Source organism: Pristiophorus japonicus, chromosome 1 (genome assembly GCF_044704955.1).
Source record: "Pristiophorus japonicus isolate sPriJap1 chromosome 1, sPriJap1.hap1, whole genome shotgun sequence".
NCBI lineage: Eukaryota > Metazoa > Chordata > Chondrichthyes > Pristiophoridae > Pristiophorus > Pristiophorus japonicus.
Window position 1 is genome coordinate 21,859,372 of NC_091977.1, and position 23,417 is coordinate 21,882,788.

Genomic DNA, 23,417 nt, shown 5'->3' on the forward strand with positions numbered 1-23,417 from the left:
AGGGGAAGGTGTCCAGTTACAGAACATCGCCGAGCTTGCACCCTCGCCCAGGGATCGCTCGACTCACTCCGCGCTCCCATGTTTACAAAACCCTCAGGGAGGAGCAGTCTGACGTCTCGGGAGGGACCTGTCCGCCTTCTCACTGCCACCAGAAGTGCATCTCCCGATCGGGCGCGGGGCTGTCGATGCGCAATCGAGGCAAAGAACGTGAAGGATTAGCTCGGCGTACGGAGGCCAAAAGCGAGAGCTTTGGGTCTGCTTGAGCCGAGCAGCGCGATGCCAGGGGGCAAACATCAGGTGATGGCTGGTGCAGCGTGAGAGGAATCCTCGAAACGTATGAAAACGAAAATAAATCGTGGAATCATACAGCACCGAAGTAGACCATTTGGCCCCTCATGCCTGCGCCGGTTCTCTGAAAGCGATCTAATCAGTCCCGCTCCCCCTGCTCTTTCCTCGTAGCCCTGCATATTTTCCTTTTTCAAGTATTTATCCAATTCCCTCTTGAAAGTCACTGTTGAATCTGCTTCCACCGCCCTTTCAGGCAACGCGTTCCAGATCACAACTCACTGCGTAAAATAAATTCTCCTCACCTCGCCTCTGGTTCTTCTCCCAATTATCTTAAATCTGTATCCTCTGGTTACCGACCCTTCTACCAGTGGAAACAGTTTCTCCTGAACGACTCTCCTAATTTTGAGCACCTCTATTAAATCTCCCCTTAACCTTCTCTGCTCTAAGGAGAACAACCCCAGATGCTCCCCAATCTCTCTACATAGCTGAAATCCCTCACCGATCCCTCGCACCCTTCTGGTAAATCTCATGATAAATCCGGCCCTCTTGAGCACCCCTGATTAAAATCGCTCAACCGTCGGTGGTCGTGCCTTCAGCCGTCGAAGCCCCCCAGCTCAGTAACCATCTGAGATTTCTGTCTACCTCCAACTCTGGCCGCGAGAGCATTCCCCGCACTTCCTTTGCTCCACCAATGGCGGCCGTGCCTTCAGCCGCCTGGGCCCCAAGCTCTGGACTTCCCTCCCTAAAACTCTCCGCCTCTCTTTCCTCCTTAAAGACGCTCCTTAAAACCTACCTCTTTGACCGAGCTTTTGGTCACCTGCCATAATTTCTTCTTTTGCAGCTCGGTGTCACATTTTCTGTCTTATAACCCTCCTGTGAAGTGCCTTGGGACGTTTTACTACGTTAAAGGCGCTATATAAATACAAGCTGTTGTTGTTGTAAATCTCCTCTGCACCCACTCCAAGGCCTGAACATCCTTCCTAAAGTGTGGTGCACCAGAATCTGCTCAGAATAACCTCCCGATTGAAACTCTGGGTTATTTTTAATCTATGTTGAATAAATACTGTCGAGCTTTGTTTTATCTGTTGCCATGGATTTGTCTGCTGTTCGTGACGGGAAAACCAAAACAGAACTGCAGGGGATGCAACAGCCTGCTGAGGGACAACATTATCTTAATTCAGGAGACAAACTCCCAAATCTCTGGCTTGTGGAACGGGGTGTTTTTTTTCCCAATGTTTTATTTCCCTATAAGGACAGAAATAGTTTGCTTCTAATCCTTCCCTCACGTTAGGGAAAGCCGAAGGAGGTGAAGATTTTCCACTTCAGGTCAGGTTTAAAGCAGGAGTCGCCAACGCTGGTTGGGCGCATTGCTGGAGGTTTCGTCACCTGACTGCCCGCCTCTAACGGTCCCGCCCCCATCCTCACACGCTCCCGCCATTGGTCGCCCACCACGTCCTGTCCTCACAGCGCCCTGCCTTCCGGTTGGGCCCATCGGAAAGCGAGCAGACTCTTCGTTGCCCGATTGGACGATTCCCAACTCTCGGTCAATCACCCGGGTCGTCGGGTCTTCAACTGTGAAAAATATCCGGCTCGCCAGCGGAGGCGCTCTGCGGTAGAGGGGCGTAAGCGGGACGAGGATGCGCCGTGTCGCGCTGACGCATCACAACGTCCCCGCCCTCGACCGGACCTACAACCCGCCACCCAATAAAACGGAGCGCCAGACTGCAGGACGACAGTAGTCAGCCGACAGAAAAATATGGCGCCCCCCCCCCCGCGGCGCAAACGACCTCCCTTTCAAGGGAAGGTCCGGCGGCGGATGTCCGGGAAGCTGGAGCTGACGTCGGCTGATGCTACCCTCGCCGCCTGCGGGACAATTTCCCCCTTGGGGGGGGCAAAGGGGTTGGCGCATGGCGATGACTTAATCGCCGGGGGCGCAAAACGCGGGGGTGTGGCGCTAATGGAATGATGCCCCCCCCCCCCCCAAACCTCCAGGGCAAGTTCCCCTGAGGCCCTATCGACCCCTTCCCCCTGGGCGATAACCCCGTCGCACCCCATTAGCAACCCCCCCCCCCCCCGGGAGGTGCTAATGGGGCTATAAAAAAGGGCAATTTCACCCCCACAATTTTTAATGTCCTTACTCTCCCGGGCGTTACCCGGGGCAGGGCCCTGGAGAGTATTCTTTAATTAACGGGAGCTCCCCAGCAGCATGTGATCCCTCTGAAACGCACAATCGCACACAACAAAGGGTTTGAGGAGCCAGCTGAACCGGCAATGGAAGTTAAACAAAGATTGCTCCGGCGGTCTGTTCCAGAGAGCGTTGCTCCGTGTTCGAAAGTGCCGCACAGCGACACCAGCATCACAAACAACACATTGTGCCTAGACTGGCCAACCATGGGCTGCTGTGTGTGGGTGTAGATACCTACTGAGGTTAGGCACAGTGGAGCAGGAGGAGGCCATTCAGCCCCTAAATATATTCAAAAAGGAGTTAGATGTAGTCCTTACTACTAGGGGGAAATCAAGGGGTATGGCGAGAAAGCAGGAATGGGGTACTGAAGTTGCATGTTCAGCCATGAGCTCATTGAATGGCGGTGTAGGCTCGAAGGGCCGAATGGCCTACTCCTGCACCTATTTTCTATGTTTCTATGTTTCAATGAGATCATGGCTGATCTGCACAGCGACTGTTATTTTCCCGCCTACGCTCCATAGCCCTTGCTATCCTTACCTGGCAAAAATCTATTGACCTCAGCCTCGAAAAGCTTCAGTTGACCCCCTCCCCCCACCCAGCGTCCATCTTCTTTTGGGGGGAAGAGATCTCCAAATTTCTACCGCCCTTTGTGTGAAAAAAACCTTCCTGATTTCGCTCCTGAATGGCCTAGCTCAACTTTAAGATTAAAACATAAGAAACAGGAGTGGGCCATACGGCCCCTTGAGCCTGCTCCTCCATTTAATACGATCATGGCTGATCCGATCATGGACTCAGGTCCCATTTCCCTGCCTGCTCCCCATAATCCCTTATTCCCTGATTCCCTAATTCTGAAGATTAGGCCCCCTTGTTCCCGATCCTGAAAATAGTTTTTCCGCAGCCAACCTGTCAGAATCCTTTTAACAATTTAAACATCTCAATCTTCTAAATTCAGTGGAGTACAAGCCGTCAATGCAACCTATCCACGTAATTTAACCCCCTGAGCCCCGGTATCATGCTGATGAATCTACACTCTGCTCCCTGCAGGGCCGATATATCCTGCCTGCGGTGCAATGCCCAGAATGGAACCCAGTACTGCAGATGGGGTCTGGCCAAGACTCCGTACAGCTGAAACATAACATCTTTTCCTTTGTATTCCAGCCCCCTTAAAACACCAGAATAGTTTGTAAAAGCAAAATATTACGGATGCTGAAAATCTCAGACAAAATGCTGGAAACACTCAGCAGGGCAGGCAACATCTAGACACATAAAAACATAGAAATTTACAGCTCAGAAGGAGGCCATTTCGGCCCATCGTGTCCGCGCCGGCCGACAAAGAGCCGCACGGCCCTCGGTCAGCAACCCTAAAGGTTACATATAAACCCATGAACAATGACGGAAAGGCAAAGAGCACCCAGCCCAACCAGTCCGCCCCACACAACTGCAACACCCCTTATACTGAAACATTCTACACTCCACCCCAACCGGAGCCATGTGATCTCCTGGGAGAGGCAAAAACCAGATCAAAACCCAAGCCAATTTAGGAAGAAAAAATCTGGGAAAATTCTTCTCCGACCCATCCAGGCGATCGAAACTAGTCCAGGAGATCTGTGGAGAGAGAAACATAGTTAACGTTTCAGGTCGATGATCTATTGTCAGAACCGGAGAAAGTTAGAAATGCAACAGGATTTAAGCAAGTGTCATCATCACCATCATCATCATAGGCAGTCCCTCGGAATCGAGGAGGACTTGCTTCCACTCCCAAAGTGAGTTCTTTGATGGCTGAACAGTCCGATATGAGAGCCACAGACCTTGTTACAGGTGGGACAGGCATTCGTCGAGGGAAGGGGTGAGTGGGGCTGGTTTGCCGCGCGCTCCTTCCGCTGCCTGCGCTTGGCCTCTTCACGCTCTTTGCGTTGAGACTCGAAGAGCTCAACGCCCTCCCGGATGGACTTTCTCCACCTCGGGCGGTCTTCGGCCAGGGTCTCCCAGGTTTCAGTGGTGGTGTCGCACTTTACCAGGGAGCCTTTGAGGGTGTCCTTTTAACGTTTCCGCTGTCCTCCTTTGGCTGGTTTACCATGAAGGAGCTCCGCATAAAGCATTTGCTTAGGGAGTCTCGTATCTGGCATGCGAACTATGTGGCCTGCCCAACGAAGCTGATCGAGTGTGGTCAGTGCTTCAATACTGGAGATGTTAGCCTGGGCGAGGACATTGATGTCGGTGCCCCTGTCCTCCCAGGAGATTTGCAGGATCTTGCGGAGACATCGTTGGTGATATATCTCCAGCGACTTGAGGTGCCTTCTGTACATCGTCCATGCCTCAGACCCATACAGGAGGGCGGGTATTACTACAGCCCTGTAGACCATGAGCTTGGTGTTAGATTTGAGGGCCTGGTCTTTAAACATTCTTTTCCTCAGACGGCCGAAGGCTGCGCTGGCGCACTGGAGGCGATGCTGAATCTCCGCATCAATGTCTGCCTTTGTTGATAAGAGGATCCCGAGATATGGGAAATGGTCCACGTTGTCCAGGGCCGCGCCGTGGATCTTGATGATTAGAGGGCAGTGCTGTGCGACGGTGATAGGCTGGTGGAGGACCTTTGTCTTCTGGCTGTTAAGTGTAAGGCCCATGCTTTCATATGCCTCAGTGAATACATTGACTATATCCTGGAGTTCAGCCTCTGAATGTGCACAGACGCAGGCGTCGTCCGCATACTGCAGCTCAACGACAGAGGTTGGGGTGATCTTAGACCTGGCCTGGAGGCGGCGTAGGTTAAACAGCTTCCCACTGGTTCTGTAGTTTAGTTCCACTCCAGCGGGGAGCTTGTTGATTATGAGGTGGAGCAAGGTGGCGAGGAAGATTGAGAAGAGGGTTGGGGCGATGACGCAGCCCTGTTTGACCCCGGTCCGGGCGTAGATTGGGTCTGTAATGGATCTATCGGTAAGGATCACAGCCTGCATGTCATCGTGAAGCAGACGAAGGATATGGACAAACTTTTAGGGGCATCCGAAACGGAGGAGGACGCTCCATAGACCCTCACGGTTGACTGTGTCAAAGGCCTTTGTAAGATCGAAAAAGGCCATGTATAAGGGCTGGAGCTGCTCCCTGCATTTTTCCTGTAATTGTCGCGCTGCAAAGATCATGTCCGTTGTGCCCCATAGGGGACGAAATCCGCACTGTGATTCCGGGAGGAGCTCCTCGGCTACAGGGAGAAGACGATTGAGGAGAACTCGAGCGACAACTTTCCCAGTGGCTGAAAGCAGGGAGATTCCCCCGTAGTTGCCGAAGTCGGACTTGTCCCCCTTTTTAAAAATGGTCACAATCACTGCATCTCTGAGATCTCCCAGCATGCTCTCCTCCCTCCAGATGAGAGAGATGAGGTCATGTATCCGCGCCAACTGCGCCTCTCCACCATATTTTAGCGCCTCAGCAGGGATTCCATCTGCACCCGTAGCCTTGTTATTCTTAAGCTGTTTTATGGCTTTGCAACATTGGAGTTTTACTGAGTTGATGGCGGGTCGCATGCTGCGGGATGGAATCGAGAACACTCGAGTCAAAGACAGAGTCTCGATTGAGGAGATCTTCAAAGTGCTCCTTCCATCGGGCCCTGACAGTCTCGGTGTCCTTGATGTGTGTTTCCCCATTCTTGGCCAGGAGTTGGGTAGGGCCTTGGGAGTTTGGACCGTAGGTGGCCTTGACTGCAGCGAAGAATCCTCGCATATCGTGGCTGCCGACCAGTTGTTGTATATCCTGTGCTTTCTCCATCCACCACCTGTTCTTTAGGTCCCAAGTTTTTTGTTGGACCTGAGCCTTGAGCCGTCTGTAATGTTGTTTTGCAGCCTCCGAGTTGGGCTATTGCTTGAGGGTCAGAAATGCTTTGCTCTTGCGATCTATTAGTTCTTCGATCTCCTGATTATTTTCATCAAACCAGTCCTGGTGTTTTCTGGTTGAGTGACCAAGTGTTTCTTCATAGGCACTGGTTATAGACGCCTGGAGGTCAGACCAGACGCTATGGGGATTCAGCATCTCAGGGTCATCAAGGCACGCCAGATTGGCTGTGAGGCACTGGCTGTATAGGGCTCTCTTAGCTGGGTCTCTAAGTGCCCCGGCATTAACTTTTTTGCGGAACTGCTTTTGCTGTCCCCTCTGCTTTGGGGCAATGTTAATGTTGATGATGGATCGTATTAGGCAGTGGTCTGTCCAGCAGTCGTCAGCTCCTGTCATGGCGCAGGTGATGCGCACATCCTTGCGATCCCTGGCTCGGACGATGATGTAGTCGAGCAGGTGCCAGTGTTTGGAGCGACGGTGGAGCAGGGTGTTGGTGATGAGGAGTTCATGTTCTAGACATTTTGTCAGGAGTAGGGTACCGCTGGAGTTGGCATTCCCTACCCCTCCCTGCCAATCACGCCTCCCCAGAGGGCTGTGTCTTTGCCGACCCTGGCATTAAAATCACCCAGGAGGATCAATTTGTCGCCCGTGGGGTCGCGGGACAAGGATGTCTCGAGGTTGGAATAAAATCCCTCTTTAGCCTGATCCGTTGCATCGAGTGTAGGGGCGTACGCACTGATGACTGTGGAGCATTGGTTCTGAGATAGGGTGATACAGAGAGTCATGAGGCGTTCGTTAACCCCACAGGGGGAGTCTTTGAAGTGGTTGACTGGCTCATTCTTGACGGAAAGCCGACTCCATGAAGGCGGCGTTCTGCCTCTGGTTTCCCTTTCCAGAAGAAGGTGTAACCTCCACCATGTTCCTTCAACTGGCCTTCCCCTGCCCGCCAGGTCTTGCTTAGGGCGGAGATGTCAATGTCGAAACGTCTGAGTTCCCGGGCAACTATGGCGGTGCGGCGTTCCGGCCTGTTGCTGTTGGGATTGTCCATAAGGGTCCTGATGTTCCAGGTCCCGAACTTCATACTGACGGAGTGGAAGATGCCTGTGCGTGAGTTCTTTTAACGTGGGGTGGCCGCTGCACACCGGCACCACACGGGCTTAGCTGAGCTCGGTCTTGGTCCAGTGGCAAGGGGGTCCAAGACAACTGGAGACCAGGCACAGCTCTATAAGTCTAATTCCTACGGCGAAGTGTTGGCCACAAGCTCGGCGCTGGGTAGTGCCATTGATGGTAGTTGGCCGAAAGGACTCTGCACGGTCTGGGCCAAAAGGACCCTGCACCGGATTTGGGGGATGTCTCACCGGCCGAAAGGACTCCGGGATGACCTGCCAAGGGGACCCGAGGACGTGGAACTGGCTGAAGGGACCGAGGTGTGGCGTCGTCTTACATAGAAACATAGAAACATAGAAAATAGGTGCAGGAGTAGGCCATTCGGCCCTTCTAGCCTGCACCGCCATTCAATGAGTTCATGGCTGAACATGCAACTTCAGTACCCCATTCCTGCTTTCTCACCATACCCCTTGATCCCCCTAGTAGTAAGGACTTCATCTAACTCCTTTTTGAATATATTTAGTGAATTGGCCTCAACTACTTTCTGTGGTAGAGAATTCCACAGGTTCACCACTCTCTGGGTGAAGAAATTCCTCCTCATCTCGGTCCTAAATGGCTTCCCCCTTATCCTTAGACTGTGTCCCCTGGTTCTGGACTTCCCCAACATTGGGAACATTCTTCCTGCATCTAACCTGTCTAACCCCGTCAGAATTTTAAACGTTTCTATGAGGTCCCCTCTCATTCTTCTGAACTCCAGTGAATACAAGCCCAGTTGATCCAGTCTTTCTTGATAGGTCAGTCCCGCCATCCCGGGAATCAGTCTGGTGAATCTTCGCTGCACGCCCTCAATAGCAAGAATGTCCTTCCTCAGGTTAGGAGACCAAAACTGTACACAGTACTCCAGGTGTGGCCTCACCAAGGCCCCCAACCAACTTTTAATTAATTTTTAAACTTTTAACCAACTTTTAAACTTATTAAACAATTTGGGAGAACTTTTAAAACTTACAGTTCAGACTCTCAATCAAAATACTTTTAAATATCTATTATTAATCTACATTTTTGACTTTTAACAACTTTTAGAAACTTTTTAAATGGGGAAACTTTTATAATCTAATATTGATTCACATCTCAGACTTTTAACAACTCTTAGAAACATCATCATCATCATCATAGGCAGTCCCTCGAAATCGAGGAAGAATTGCTTCCACTTTAAAAGTGAGTTCTCAGGTGGCTCAACAGTCCAATACGGTCTCTGTCACAGGTGGGACAGACAGTGGTTGAAGGAAAGGGTGGGTGGGGAGTCTGGTTTGCCGCACGCTCCTTCCGCTGCCTGCGCTTGTTTTCTGCACGCTCTCCGGCGGCGAGATTCGAGGTGCTCAGCGCCCTCCCGGATGCTCTTCCTCCACTTAGGGTGGTCTTGGGCCAGGGACTCCCAGGTGCTGGTGGGAATGTTGCAATTTATCAAGGAGGCTTTGAGGGGTGTCTTCTCGACCAGGCCAACATCCCCAGCATCGAAGCACTGACCACACTCGACCGTTTTCGTTGGGCGGGCCACATCGTCCACATGCCCGACACTAGACTCCCAAAGCAAGCGCTCTACTCGGAACCCCTACACGGCATGCGTGCTCCAGGTGGGCAGAGGAGGCAAGTGTAGGGGGCAGGGAAAGGGGGGAGGGTGAGGAAAGAACAAATGGGAACGGTCTGTGATAGGGTGGAAGGCGAGAGAGAATAAAGGACTGCAATATATTCTTACGACATCACTGCACAAGCTGGCTGCAATACAGAAACCTGTCATCATGTGACTTTGCCTCATGACCCTTTTATTGTATTTACATCAGTAGTTGCATTACATCGGTTCTCCACTAAATGGAGCAGTGCTTCACTAAGATGGGGGGGGGGCAGGAGGGCGCCTCTATTACAATGACCAAAGGGATGATGGTGCAAGGCAAAAGGAGATGGAAGATATGTGAATGGGAATGGCAGAATCATCAACAGCTGCCATCCGAAAACATAGGGGCAGAGGTCCTGGCCTGAAATTGTTGAACTCGATCTTGAGTCCGTCCGGTAAGGCTGTAAAGTGCCCAATCGGAACAAGAGTTGATGGCATTTTGCAAATGAAAACGCGAGCGGAACCTGCAAAGGTTAGGCTGTGGGTGTGGGGCAGGGAGAGAGAGAGAGGCCTGGCACATAAAGGCAACAAACTGTGGCTTGGCGCAGAGATGAAGCAGGTGCAACGGACAGTAGGCCACAGGCCTGGGAGAGAGAGAAGGAAGCAGTCCCGGAGAGCAGGCAGGCACTGGGTGAGGCCAAGTAGAATGTTAGGGAATTTAAAATTAAACTTTTACAGTATGTAAAATTGAAGTTAAAATTAAAGTTTCAAAATAAAAATTGCCTGCAGCACAGCCTAGACGTGGGAGATGGACATGGGAAGAGGGGTCACCTAATGTTGGGAGGCCTAAAAGGCAAGTAATGTACAAACCTTCGCGTTTCATTGAAAGGGCGTTCTAACCACTATACCCAGTTGTGACACAGTAAGTGGGACAGAGAATGTTTACTCTTTGGGGCAAGACAATAATATATTACTAGCAGATGTTCTGTGGCATTGCTCCTGGTTGGCCATAAAATTCACTGCTTCCTAGGAATCGGGGAATTATCGACAAAGTGTGAGGATAACGTGTTACAGAAAGTGTGACATCAACAAGAGCTGCAAATTGAGCATTCAGCATGTTATAGGTAGATATATAAATGGATTTCCGAGGTGTCATGATGGTTTGGGGGATCTCGCCATGGCTCAGTGGGTAGCGCTCTTGCCTTTGAGTCTTAAGGTTGTGGGTTCAATTCCCACTCCAGTGACTTGAGCACTAAGCTGACACTCCAGTACAGTGCTGAGGGGATGCTGCACCATTGGAGATGCCGTCTGTCAGATGAGACAGCCCTATCTGCCCTCTCAGGTGCATGCAAAAGATCCCATGGCACTATTTCGAAGAAGAGCAGGGGAGTTATCCCCGGTGTCCTGACCATCTATTATTCAATCAACATCACAAAAATTGATTATCTGGTCATTATCACATTGCTGTTTGTGGAAGATGCTGTGCGCAAATTGACTGCTGCATTTCCTACATTACAACAGTGACTACACTCCAAAAATACTTCATTAGTGGTAACGCGCTTTGAAACCTCATGAGATTGTGAAAGCCACTATATAAATACAAGTCTTTCTTTCTTTCTCCAATGGTTGTCCAGAAAGAGCGAAATCAATGGCCTTGCCCCTGATCAAGATTTTTGCAGTGACTTTGCACATCAAGTTCTGTATTTATTATATAGGGTGCCAGGAATGGGATACCAACTCCAGTGGTGGAAACAGATTCAATGGTAACCTTCAAAAGGGAATTGAATAAATACTTGAAGAAACATAGAAACATAGAAAATAGGTGTAGGAGTAGGCCATTTGGCCCTTCAAGCCTGCACCGCCATGCAATGAGTTCATGGCTGAACATGCAACTTCAGTACCCCATTCCTGCTTTCTCGCCATACCCCTTGATCCTCCTAGTAGTAAGGACTACATCTAACTCCTTTTTGAATATATTTAGTGATTTGGCCTCAACAACTTTCTGTAGTAGAGAATTCCACAGGTTCACCACTCTCTGGGTGAAGAAGTTTCTCCACAAGAGTGTAATATATATATATATATATATAGCTCCACTCAGTGGACTACTGTGGCATTGCAGCCAGTGCTGTTTACAAGAATAAACAGTTCAGGGCACCTGACAGGCTTCCTGACATTATCAGCCATCTTACAGCCTGTGTGTTTGTGATGTCGTACTGAAAACATAACATTGGCGATGAAGGATAGGATCATCGGATAACCTAGCTGAAATTTTTGTTGGTGGATGATTCAGCCATCTGACAGAGAGACTTTGAGATCTTCTCTGTATTGATTAACAGCTAAAAAAATCCAAGGTAAATTACAAACAGCACTGACTGCAATGCCACAGTAGTAAGGAGAAAAGAATTGCAGCGATAATGGGGAAAGAGTGGGGTATGGGACTAACTGGATTGCTCTTCAAAAGAGCCGGCACAGGCACGATGGACCGACTAGCCTCCTGCTGTGCTGTCCTATTCCAAGATTCATTGGAGTTGAAATTCAGTGCGGCCAGAAAGCTGGTGGTGTTGAGACCTTTTTCCACGATTAGCGCGGAATAGCTTGCGTGGCCATTGGATCCAAGTTAGATTTTTGATCACCAAAAAGTGCTCCAGTCTTATTAACCCTTCAAATCTGATGTGCAAAGTCTTAATTGGGGCGTTATTCCCACGGGAACTTCACCCTTCGGGCGATGTGGCAGCTGCCATTGCAGCACAGGCGTGAGGGAACGAGCGTATCGGTGCTGCTTTGGAGAGGATGGCCGCGACTCTGCAAGAGTCGACGGAGCGTCTAAGTTCTGTCTTATCTGGTGGCTTTCAGACTGTGGCTGCCCGCGTGCAGTCTCAGCTGAATGCCACCCCCCACCCCCCCACCCCCGAGATATCAGTGTTGCTTTCACGGCTGGGTCCACCACGGGTCATGGGGGGCCTTCCAGTGTGGAGCCACAGCACCGACCTGAGCTCCCTCAGATTGGTGGTGATGCTGTTGTGCTGCCCATGGCCATGATAAGGATGATGCGCTCCCTCTGGCTCGCAGCATTCCTGGCCCCAGACCTGTCACTCCGCTAGTGCCTCCACGCATGTCCTCGCCCGAGCCAAGTCAGACCGAACCCTCCCAGGAGGGTGTTGACCAGTCTCCAGCCGGCTCTTCCAGGCCCAAAGCTGCTCGAGGGTGTCCTAGGACACCTGCATCTTCCACACAGGGAACACAGCAGCCTTCCCAGACACATGAGGCAGCAAAAGGGGAACATTGAGGTGAAGCCGCAGGTTAGGCATGCGTAAGATCATCACAGGCAGTCTCTCGAAGTTGAGGATGACTTGCTTCCTCTCTGAGTTTTCAGGTGGCTGTACAGTCCAATGCGGGACCTACAGTCTCTGTCACAGGTGGGGCAGAAAGTGGTTGAAGGGTGGGTGGGGTGTCTGGTTTGCCGCACGCTCCTTCCGCTGTCTGCACTTGATTTCTGCATGCTCTCGGCGACGAGACTCGAGGTGCTCAGCGTCCTCCCGGATGCACTTCCTCCACTTAGGGCGGTCTTGGGCCGGTGGGGATGTTGCACTTTATCAGGGAGGCTTTGAGGGTGTCCTTGTAACGTTTCCTCTGCCCACCTGGTGCTTGCTTGCAGTGTCGAGGCTCCAAGAAGAGTGCTTGCTTTGGGAGCCTCGTGTCTGGCATGCGGATGATGTGGCCCACCCAGCGGAGCTGATCGAGCGTGGTCAGTGCTTCAATGCTGGGGGATGTTGGCCGAGCGAGAACACTGACGTTGGTGCGTCTGGCCTCCCAGGGGATTTGCAGGATCTTGCGGAGGCAGCACTGGTGGTATTTCTCCAGTGTTTTGAGGTGACTACTGCATATGGTCTACGTCTCTGAGCGATATAGGAGGGTGGGTATCACTACTGCCCCGTAGACCATAAGCTTGGTGCCAGATTTGAGGTCCTGGTCTTCAAACACTCTCTTCCTCAGGTTACTGAAGGCTGCACTGGCACACTGAAGGCAGTGTTGGACATCGTCATCGATGTTTTCCCTTGCTGACAGTAAGCTCCCGAGGTATGGAGAATGGTCCATGTTGTCTCTCACCCTTGCTCTTTTTCTTTCCCTCTCCCTCCCTCTCTCCCTCACCCTCACTCTTTCTCTTTCCCTCTCCCTCGCTCTCTCTCACCTGCTCTCTTTCCCTTTCCCTCTCTCTCTCACCCTCGCTCTTTCTCTTTCCCACTCCCTCCCCCTCTCTCTCTCTCTCTCTCTCCCTTCCTCTCTCACCCTCGCTCTTTCTCTTTCCCTCTCCCTGAAAACAGTGCCGGGACCTCTGCACATGCGCGCTACAGTGGGCATGCAAGTGCAGTATCTCCAGGCGCCCGAAACCGTGTGGGAGGGTCCCGAAGCACGCAGCCCCTAGCCCTGGCCGAATGGCCTCACTGGGGCTGCGTGAATAAGGCTCCTCCCACGGTCAACTCCTGCTTCCCCCCCCAACCAGACCCGACACCCGCTCCCCCCCCATCACCCCCCCCCCCCGCCCCTGCCTCTGGACCCGACCCCCCCCCCGACTGGACTCGACCTGACCCCCCCCCGACTGGACCCGACCTGACCCGACCCGACCCCCCCCCCCCCCCCCGACTGGACCCGACCCGACCCGTGCTCCTGCTCCTGCTCCCCCGCCCCCCCCGACTGGACCCGACCCGACCCGCGCTTCCGCCCCCCGACCCGCGCTCCCGCCCCCCGACCCGACCCGCGCTCCTGCTCCCGCTCCCCCCCCCCCGACTGGACCCGACCCGCGCTCCTGCTCCCACTCCCCCCCCCCGACTGGACCCGACCCGACCCGTGCTCCTGCTCCCGCTCCCCCCCCCCGACTGGACCCGACCCGCGCTCCTGCTCCCGCTCCCCCCCCCCCCCGACTGGACCCGACCCGACCCGCGCTCCCGCCCCCCGACCCGACTCGCGCTCCTGCTCCCCCCCACTCCCCGACTGGATCCGACCTGACCTCCCCCTCCCCGACCTGACCTCCCCCTCCCTCCCTCTCCCCCCCTCCCCCTCTCTCCTCCCCTCCCCCCTCCCTCTCCCCCTCTCTCTCCCCCTCCCTCCCGACCCGACCCGACCCGAACCTCCCTGACCCGACGCCACGTACATGTAAATCTGGTGCTGGGGACGGGCCCTGCCCGAAGTCTCGGGCCGGCCCGTTCAGCCTTCGGTCCCGAAAGGCCTGCCTGAAGCACTTTCACACAGGTAGGAACATGGTTTATTTAATCTTTTCTTTGCTTATAAATGTTTATTCAGGTTGGATTTATTTGTATAATATTTGTATAAGTATAAATAAGGATTTATTATAGAATTTAATGACTTCCCTTCCCCCCCCTCCCCCCCCCCCCACCTCGTTCTGGAAGCCTAATTTGTAACCTGCACCTGATTTTTTAATGTGTAGAACAGGTTTTTTCAGTTCTACAAAAATCTTCACTTGCTCCATTCTAAGTTAGTTTGGAGTACGTTTTCACTGTGGAAACTTTCAAATCAGGCGTCAGTGGCCGGACACGCCCCCTTTTGAAGAAAAAATTCTGTTCCAAAGTGGAACTGTTCTACCTGACTAGAACTGCAGAAAAGAAAATGTGGAGAATTGCGATTTCTAAGATAGTCTGTTCTCCACCAGTTGCTCCTAAAAAATCAGGCGCAAATCATGTGGAAACTTGGGCCCAAAATTCCATTTGCCATGTTCTTGCCCACTCACTTAGCCTGTCCATATATCCTTGAAGCCTCTTTGCATCCTCCTCACAACTTACATTCTCACCTAGCTTTGTATCATCAGCAAACTTGGATATATTATATTTGGTCCTCTCATCCAAATTATTGATGGAGGCTGTGAATAGCTGAGGCCCAAGCACTGATCCTTGCGGTACCCGTCTGCCAAACTGAAAATTATCCGTTTATTCCTACTCTCTCTTTTCCGTCCGTTAACCGATCCTCAATCTATGCTAGTATATTACCCCCAGTCCCATGGGCCCTAATTTTGTTTAATAACCTCTTGTGCGGCAACTTATCGAATGCCTTCTGAAAATCCAAATATACCACATCCACTGGTTCCCCCTTATCTATTCTGCTAGTTATAACCTCAAAAATCTCTAACAGATTTGTCAAACACGAATTCCCTTTCATAAATCCGTGTTGACTCTGCCCAATCCTATTATTATTTTCTAAGTGTCCTGTCACCACGTCCTTACTAATAAATTCCAGCATTTTCTCTACAACTGATGTCAGGCTAACTGTTTCTGTAGCTCGCTGTTTTCTCTCTCCCTCCTTTCTTAGATAGCAGGGTTACATTTGCTACCTTCCATTCCGTGGGAATTGTTCTAGAGTCTATGGAATTTTGGAAGATGACAACCAATGCATCCACTACTTCTATAGCCACCTCTTTCAACACCTTAGGATGTAGGCCAACGGGTCCAGAGGATTTGTCAGCTTTCAGTCTCATTAATTACTTCAGTACTATTTTTTTACTCATACTAATTTCTTTCAGTTCCTCACTTTCGTTGACTGTTGGTTCTCCAATATTCCTGGGAGGTTTTTTGCGTCTTCTTCCGTGAACACAGGCACAAAGTATTTGTTTAATTTCTCTGCCATTTCCTTATTCCTCATTATAATTTCTCCTGTCTCAGCCTGTAAGGAACCCACATTTACTTTTGCTAATCTTTTCTTTTTTACATACCTATAGAAGCTTTTACAATCTGTTTTTATGTCTCTTGTTAGTTTAATCTCATATTCTGTTTTCCCTTTCTTTATCAATTTCTTGGTCCTCCTGTGCTGAATTCTAATCCTCAGGCTAACTGCTCTTTTTGGCAACATTATAAATCTCTTCCTTTGATCTAATTCTATCTTTAATTTGTCTTGATGGCCATGGTTGGACCACTTTACCTGTGGGGTTTTTGTGCCTTAAAGAAATGTATATTTGTTGTAAATGATGTATTAATTCTTTAAATGCTAGCCATTGCTTGTCTACCATCATACCTTTTAATGTAGTTTCCCAATCTACCTTAGCCAACTCGCCTCTCATATCTCCATCCTTTGCTTTATTTAGATTAAAGACTCTAGTTTCAGATTTAACTAAATCACTTTCAAACTTAATATAAAATTCTATCATATTATGGTCACTCTTCCCGAAGGGCCCCTTTACGACATAGTTACCAAGGAAGTGGCATGCAAATTGGCCAGAAATAGCAGCGAACCTGGGGACTGGGAGAAATTTAGAACTCAGCAGAGGAGGACAAAGGGTTTGATTAGGGCAGGGAAAATGGAGTATGAGAAGAAGCTTGCAGGGAACATTAAGACGGATTGCAAAAGTTTCTATAGATATGTAAAGAGAAAAAGGTTAGTAAAGACAAACGTAGGTCCCCTGCAGTCAGAATCAGGGGAAGTCATAACGGGGAACAAAGAAATGGCGGACTAATTGAACAAGTACTTTGGTTCGGTATTCACGAAGGAGGACACGAACAACCTTCCGGTTATAAAAGGGGTCGGGGGGTCTAGTAAGGAGGAGGAACTGAGGGAAATCCTTATTAGCCGGGAAATTGTGTTGGGGAAATTGATGGGATTGAAGGCCGATAAATCCCCAGGGCCTGATGGACTGCATCCCAGAGTACTTAAGGAGGTGGCCTTGGAAATAGTGGATGCATTGACAGTCATTTTCCAACATTCCATTGACTCTGGATCAGTTCCTATGGAGTGGAGGGTAGCCAATGTAACCCCACTTTTTAAAAAAGGAGGGAGAGAGAAAACAGGGAATTATAGACCGGTCAGCCTGACATCGGTAGTGGGTAAAATGATGGAATCAATTATTAAGGATGTCATAGCAGTGCATTTGGAAAGAGGTGACATGATAGGTCCAAGTCAGCATGGATTTGTGAAAGGGAAATCATGCTTGACAAATCTTCTGGAATTTTTTGAGGATGTTTCCAGTAGAGTGGATAAGGGAGAACCAGTTGATGTGGTATATTTGGACTTTCAGAAGGCGTTCGACAAGGTCCCACACAAGAGATTGATGTGCAAAGTTAGAGCACATGGGATTGGGGGTAGTGTACTGACATGGATTGAGAACTGGTTGTCAGACAGGAAGCAAAGAGTAGGAGTAAATGGGTACTTTTCAGAATGGCAGGCAGTGACTAGTGGGGTACGCAAGGTTCTGTGCTGGGGCCCCAGCTGTTTACACTGTACATTAATGATTTAGATGAGGGGATTAAATGTAGTATCTCCAAATTTGCGGATGACACTAAGTTGGGTGGCAGTGTGAGCTGCGAGGAGGATGCTGTGAGGCTGCAGAGCGACTTGGATAGGTTAGGTGAGTGGGCAAATGCATGGCAGATGAAGTATAATGTGGATAAATGTGAGGTTATCCACTTTGGTGGTAAAAACAGAGAGACAGACTATTATCTGAATGGTGACAGATTAGGAAAAGGGGAGGTGCAAAGAGACCTGGGTGTCATGGTACATCAGTCATTGAAGGTTGGCATGCAGGTGCAGCAGGCGGTTAAGAAAGCAAATGGCATGTTGGCCTTCATAGCAAGGGGATTTGAGTACAGGGGCAGGGAGGTGTTGCTACAGTTGTACAGGGCATTGGTGAGGCCACACCTGGAGTATTGTGTACAGTTTTGGTCTCCTAACCTGAGGAAGGACATTCTTGCTATTGAGGGAGTGCAGCGAAGGTTCACCAGACTGATTCCCGGGATGGCGGGACTGACCTATCAAGAAAGACTGGATCAACTGGGCTTGTATTCACTGGAGTTCAGAAGAATGAGAGGGGACCTCATAGAAACATATAAAATTCTGACGGGGTTAGACAGGTTAGATGCAGGAAGAATGTTCCCAATGTTGGGGAAGTCCAGAACTAGGGGTCACAGTCTAAGGATAAGGGGTAAGCCATTTAGGACCGAGATGCGGAGGAACTTCTTCACCCAGAGAGTGGTGAACCTGTGGAATTCTCTACCACAGAAAGTTGTTGAGGCCAATTCACTAAATATATTCAAAAAGGAGTTAGATGAGGTCCTTACTGCTAGGGGGATCAAGGGGTATGGCGAGAAAGCAGGAATGGGGTACTGAAGTTGAATGTTCAGCCATGAACTCATTGAATGGCGGTGCAGGCTAGAAGGGCCGAATGGCCTACTCCTGCACCTATTTTCTATGTTTCTATGTTTCTATGTAACCCTTCTGTAAGATATCGCCTATTGACAGACATTAGAAGTTAGAATTAAGAAGCTTATTTTACATGTTTTTAATTAATGATTAACCTTTATGTTTGTAACTTCCTTTATGTGCATTGATTGTATGTAAAACTCACTTAGAAATGATAGAAAATGGGTTTTAAAATGGAGGGAGGCTAAGAAGCAAAGCTTGATGGTAAATGAACCATCCTAAGTAACCAAAGCAATGTGTTGAACTTTAGTACAGAATAACAAAGAACATCAGCTTCTGCTTAGTTCGACATACCTTATCAGTAGAAAGGTGGCATATCTTGAGAATGTTTAGGCTGGTGGGAGGTACGGAGATTAACGGAGATTTGGAAAGCAGTGACAGGATCGGTCCAAGTCAGCATAGATTTATGAAAGGGAAATCATGCTTGACAAATCATCTAGAATTTTTTGAGGATGTAACTCGTAGAGTGGACAAGGGAGAACCAGTGGATGTGGTGTATTTGGACTTTCAAAAGGCTTTTGACAAGGTCCCACACAAGAGATTAGTGTGCAAAATTAAAGCACCTAGTATTGGGGGTAATGTATTGACATGGATAGGGAACTGGTTGGCTGACAGGAAGCAAAGGGTAGGAATAAATGGGTCCTTTTCAGAATGGCAGGCAGTGACTAGTGGGGTACCGCAAGGTTCAGTGCTGGGACCCCAGCTATTTACAATATACATTAATGATCTAGATGAAGGAATTCAATGTAATATCTCCAAGTTTGCAGATGACATTAAGCTAGGTGGCAGTGCAAGCTGTGAGGAGGATGCTAAGAGGCTGCAGGGTGATTTGGACAGGTTAGGTGAGTGGGCAAATGCATGGCAGATGCAGTATAATACAGATAAATGTGTGGTTATCCAATTTGGTGGCAAAAACAGGAAGGCAGAATATTATCTGAATGGTGACAGATTAGGAAAAGAGGAGGTGCAATGAGACCTGGTTGTCATGGTACATCAGTCATTCAAAGTTGGCATGCAGGTACAGCAGGCAGTGAAGAAGGCAAATGGCATATTGGCCTTCATAGCTAGAGGATTTGAGTATCGGAGCAGGGAAGTCTTACTGCAGTTGTATAGGGCCTTGGTGAGGCCACACCTTGAATATTGTGTACAGTTTTAGTCTCCTAAACTGAGGAAGGACATTCTTGCTATTGAGTCAGTGCAGCGAAGGTTTACCAGACTGATTCCCGGGTTGGCAGGACTGACATATGAAAAAAGACTGGATCGACTAGGCTTATATTCACTGGAATTTAGAAGAATGCGAGGGGATCTCATAGAAACGTATACAATTCTGACAGGATTGGACAGGTTAGATGCAGGAAGAATGTTCCCGATGTTGGGGAACTCCAGAACCAGTGGTCACAATTTAAGGATAAGGGGTAAGCCACTTAGGACCAAGATGAGGGGAAACCTCTTCACTCAGAAAATTGTGAACCTGTGGAATTCTCTACCACAGAAAGTTGTTGACGCCAGTTCATTAGATATATTCAAAAGGGAGTTAAATATGGCCCTTACAGCTAAAGGGATCAAGGGGTATGGAGAGAAAGCAGGAATGGGGTACTGAAGTTGTATGATCAGCCATGATCATATTGAATGGTGGTGCAGACTCGAAGGGCCGAATGGCCTACTCCTGCACCTGTTTTCTATGTTGCTATGTTTCTATGCCTAGGAGATGGAACGTACCCTTTTCAAGGTTTCAAAGCTCGGACATTGAAAACATGAGATACACCAGGACTCATTTTGCTAGTTTGCCACGTTGGCACAAGAAGGGTATAAAGAAAGAAACTCTTCTACTCAGAGGACATTGCAAATCAAGACAACAGGAAGAAAGAATCTTCAGAAGGAAAAGAGGAAGACTCAGCACTGCGGTTGCTCGAGAGGATGCGATTGAGAATCAGGCTGTGACTATCATTGGTTAAGTATTACTTTTTGTAACAGAACGTAATTTACTTAATAAATCTCTGTTGTTTTTACTGAATATACCTGTATTAAAAGCATTTGTTATATTCTGACCAAGAGTCTGCTAGTTTGAATTAAAATAAGCCCTGAGAGTAGTTGAATTGCTATAATTAGCAAAGTGGCAAAAAGCTGCTAAGTAGTTAAACACTATACTTCCTCATTTCACAGTACTAGATCTAAAATAGCCTGCTCCCTAGCTGATTTCTCAACAAACTGATCTAGAAAACTATCTGGTATATATTCCATGAATTCGTCCTATTTACTGCATATTTGGTTTGTCCAGTCTATATGTAGATTAAGGTCCCCCACGATTACTGTATTACACATGCGCCTCTAATTTCCTGATTATACTGTGCCCTACATTATCACTACTGTTTGGGGGCCTATAAACAACTCCGACCAATGTTTTCTGCCCCTTGCTGTTTCTTAACTCCACCCAAACTGATTCTACTTCTTGATTTTCCGAGCTAAGATCCTTTCGCTCTCCTGTCTTTATGCCATCCTTTGTTATCAGGGCTACCCCTTGTCCTGTTCCATTTTGCCTATCTCTTCTAAAAGTTAACTACCCTGGAATATTTAGTTCCAAACCTCGGCCACTTTGCGATCACGTCTCCCGAATGGCTATTAGATCAAAAAAGGCTGCTCTTGCCTACAATCAGGGCAAGTGGTTTATGGTGGTAGAATAAGTCAAATTCCGCTTTTTTCTTATTCCAGGCTATTTACCGGTGTTTCAGGAATCACATACTGCAATAACCTGCATTTTTCAGTGAAAACTGAAAACCAGTGCTCCTAGCTGTCAGTCATTAGTTGCTGCAGAATGGTGACTCACTAGCTCAAAAAAAACCTGTTAAATTATTTATGAGCAAGACCAACGATTTCATTAAAGGACGGGAGAGATCACACGTGGCAAATGAGCTTATGGAAGGATGAATTTCCTTCCTTGGACCTAAGGCTGGCCAGCACCTAACTGTATGCCTGTGTTGGCATGCACAGGAGAATTTTCCTATTGACTGCACGCAAGGGAGTACCTGAGTCAACTATTTTAATGTATGGTTGTAATCAGATGGAGGCCCTTTCGTTCTGTCAATAGCTCACAAACATCTATGCCAAGTGAAAGGGGGAGGGGGAAAAAAATGATTCTGTTTTTTTTTTACTTGTTTCATCAAATATCCTTGCATCTAAATCCCTGCTTCAATCATAGAATCATAGAAAAATTACGACCATTCGGCCCATTGTATCCTTGCCGGTTGAAAAAGAGCTATCCAGCCTAATCCCACCTTCCAACACTAGGTCCGTAGCCCTTCAGATTACGGCTCTTTAAGTGCACATCCAAGTATTGTGTTAAAGACTGTGTTGTTCAGAGTTCCCATTTCCACAAAGGGGCGGTGATAATTTGTATTCATATAGTGCCTTTAACAAAGTTAAATGTCCCCCAAGGCGCTTCACAGGAGCGAGCACCAAATAAAAAATGGACATCGAGCCAGACAAGGAGATATTAGGACAGGGCACTTGGTAAAGAGGTAGGTTTTAAGGAGCGTCTTGAAGGAGGAAAGAGAGGCAGAGAGGTGGAGAGGTTTAGGGTGGGAATTCCAGAACTTGGGGCCTAAGAAACTGAAGGCAGAGCCACCAATGGTGGAGCGAAGGAAGTGGGGCAATGCACAAGAGGCCAAAGTTGGAGGAGCGCAGAATTCTTGGAGGGTTGCTGGGCAGGAGGAGGTTACAGAGATGGGGAGGGGCAGGGGGAGGCTGTGGAGGGATTTGAAGACAAGAATGAGAATTTTAAAATCAAGGCTTTGCTGGCTACGATGGGAGAGTCAGTGTACCAGAGGGCTGGGCTTTGATAGGCTGAATGGCCCTTTCTCAACCCCTGACTTTTCCGATGGTCAAGGATTTTCATCTAATTCGGAATATGAAACCACCATTGACTCTATTTCATAAATAATTGAAGTTAGGAAGAAAGAAAAGCAGGAAAGCCCCAAAACCGGCCAGGCTGCTCATCCGGATATAAATGTTGAATATTCCTTCAATTCTATAATTGCTCCGCATTTAGCAACTGGCAGTATACCGCTTAATTAGGTCAGCCGGCAGTCAGATGGTGCAAAGCCGGAAAGGCAGCCACTAATTATAAAGGTTATGTCGTGTTTGTTGGCCTCCTGATGTTCTGCTGATTTAAGTACCTGATTCAACCAGGAGTCGGTCGTCACAAATAAATAACTGGCTTTCTTGTGGTTAACTCTTACACTTCTGAGTTCCAGTCATCCAGCTGAAGATGGTTTCATTTTTAGGGGAGAAATGGCTTTGTGCCCGGGTGCGGCGCTGACATTGACTCCCGCCATATTGGGCGGGAGTTTACCGGCGGCACTACGGCATTGCGCCCCGATCTCCCGCACCCGGAGATGGTGACGTCATCGCCGTGCATGTCGCCCCGTAGCGCCCTGGCCCCCGAAAACACCGGCAGCTGCAAGAGGCGCGGATCGGGCGACTGGACGCTTCGGGGGCGATAATTAAAGGCGAGGCGGACCGAGGTAAATTTTTAAAAAATGTACCTTTCTTGTTGCTGTTTTTTTCCCGTGGGTTCCTGCTCGTGGTCGTTCAGCCCGGCACTCTGCTTGAGTTACGGACTGATCTCGCGGGATCGCCGCTGCCTTGGTGGTCCAGGAAACTACCTTTTATATCGTAGTAGCTGCAGCGATGGCTCCCTTCCCTTTAAGGGGGGAGGGGGAGGAGCCTTTGAATTTGGCAACGTTGCACGGCCCAATGAGCGGCGCTGCTCATGTCTCCACTCCGCCCGCTGCCGTTCGTGCGATCGCTCCACTTCCTTCTCGGAGCGCAAATGGTAAATGTTTTTAAAGTTTGAAATCATTAGCGCCTGGAGCTAACTTTGCAAACTTTTAAAATTAGCGCCCCAAAAGGAGCGATGGTGAATTTTTCCCCCTAAAGACCCCGGGTTTAGACAGGTTAGATGCAGAAAGAATGTTCCCAATGTTGGGGAAGTCCAGAACCAGGGGTCACAGTCTGAGGATAAGGGGTAAGCCATTTAGGACCGAGATGAGGAGAAACTTCTTCACCCAGAGAGTGGTGAACCTGTGGAATTCTCTACCACAGGAAGTAGTTGAGGCCAATTCACTAAATATATTCAAAAGGGAGTTAGATGAAGTCCTTACTACTCGGGGGATCAAGGGTTATGGCGAGAAAGCAGGAAGGGGGTACTGAAGT

The 23,417-nt window shown here is 49.1% G+C and overlaps 1 long non-coding RNA gene across 1 annotated transcript in view; it reads right to left on the reverse strand.

Annotated features, from left to right (window-relative positions):
* The window catches only part of LOC139262911 (uncharacterized), an 81,988-nt gene extending 59,123 nt beyond the window's left edge, over positions 1-22,865 (reverse strand). The window contains exon 1 of the long non-coding RNA XR_011592997.1: positions 22,748-22,865. This is a non-coding gene — a long non-coding RNA (uncharacterized lncRNA). The remainder of the gene's footprint in view (positions 1-22,747) is intronic.
* Positions 22,866-23,417: the final 552 nt, after the last annotated feature.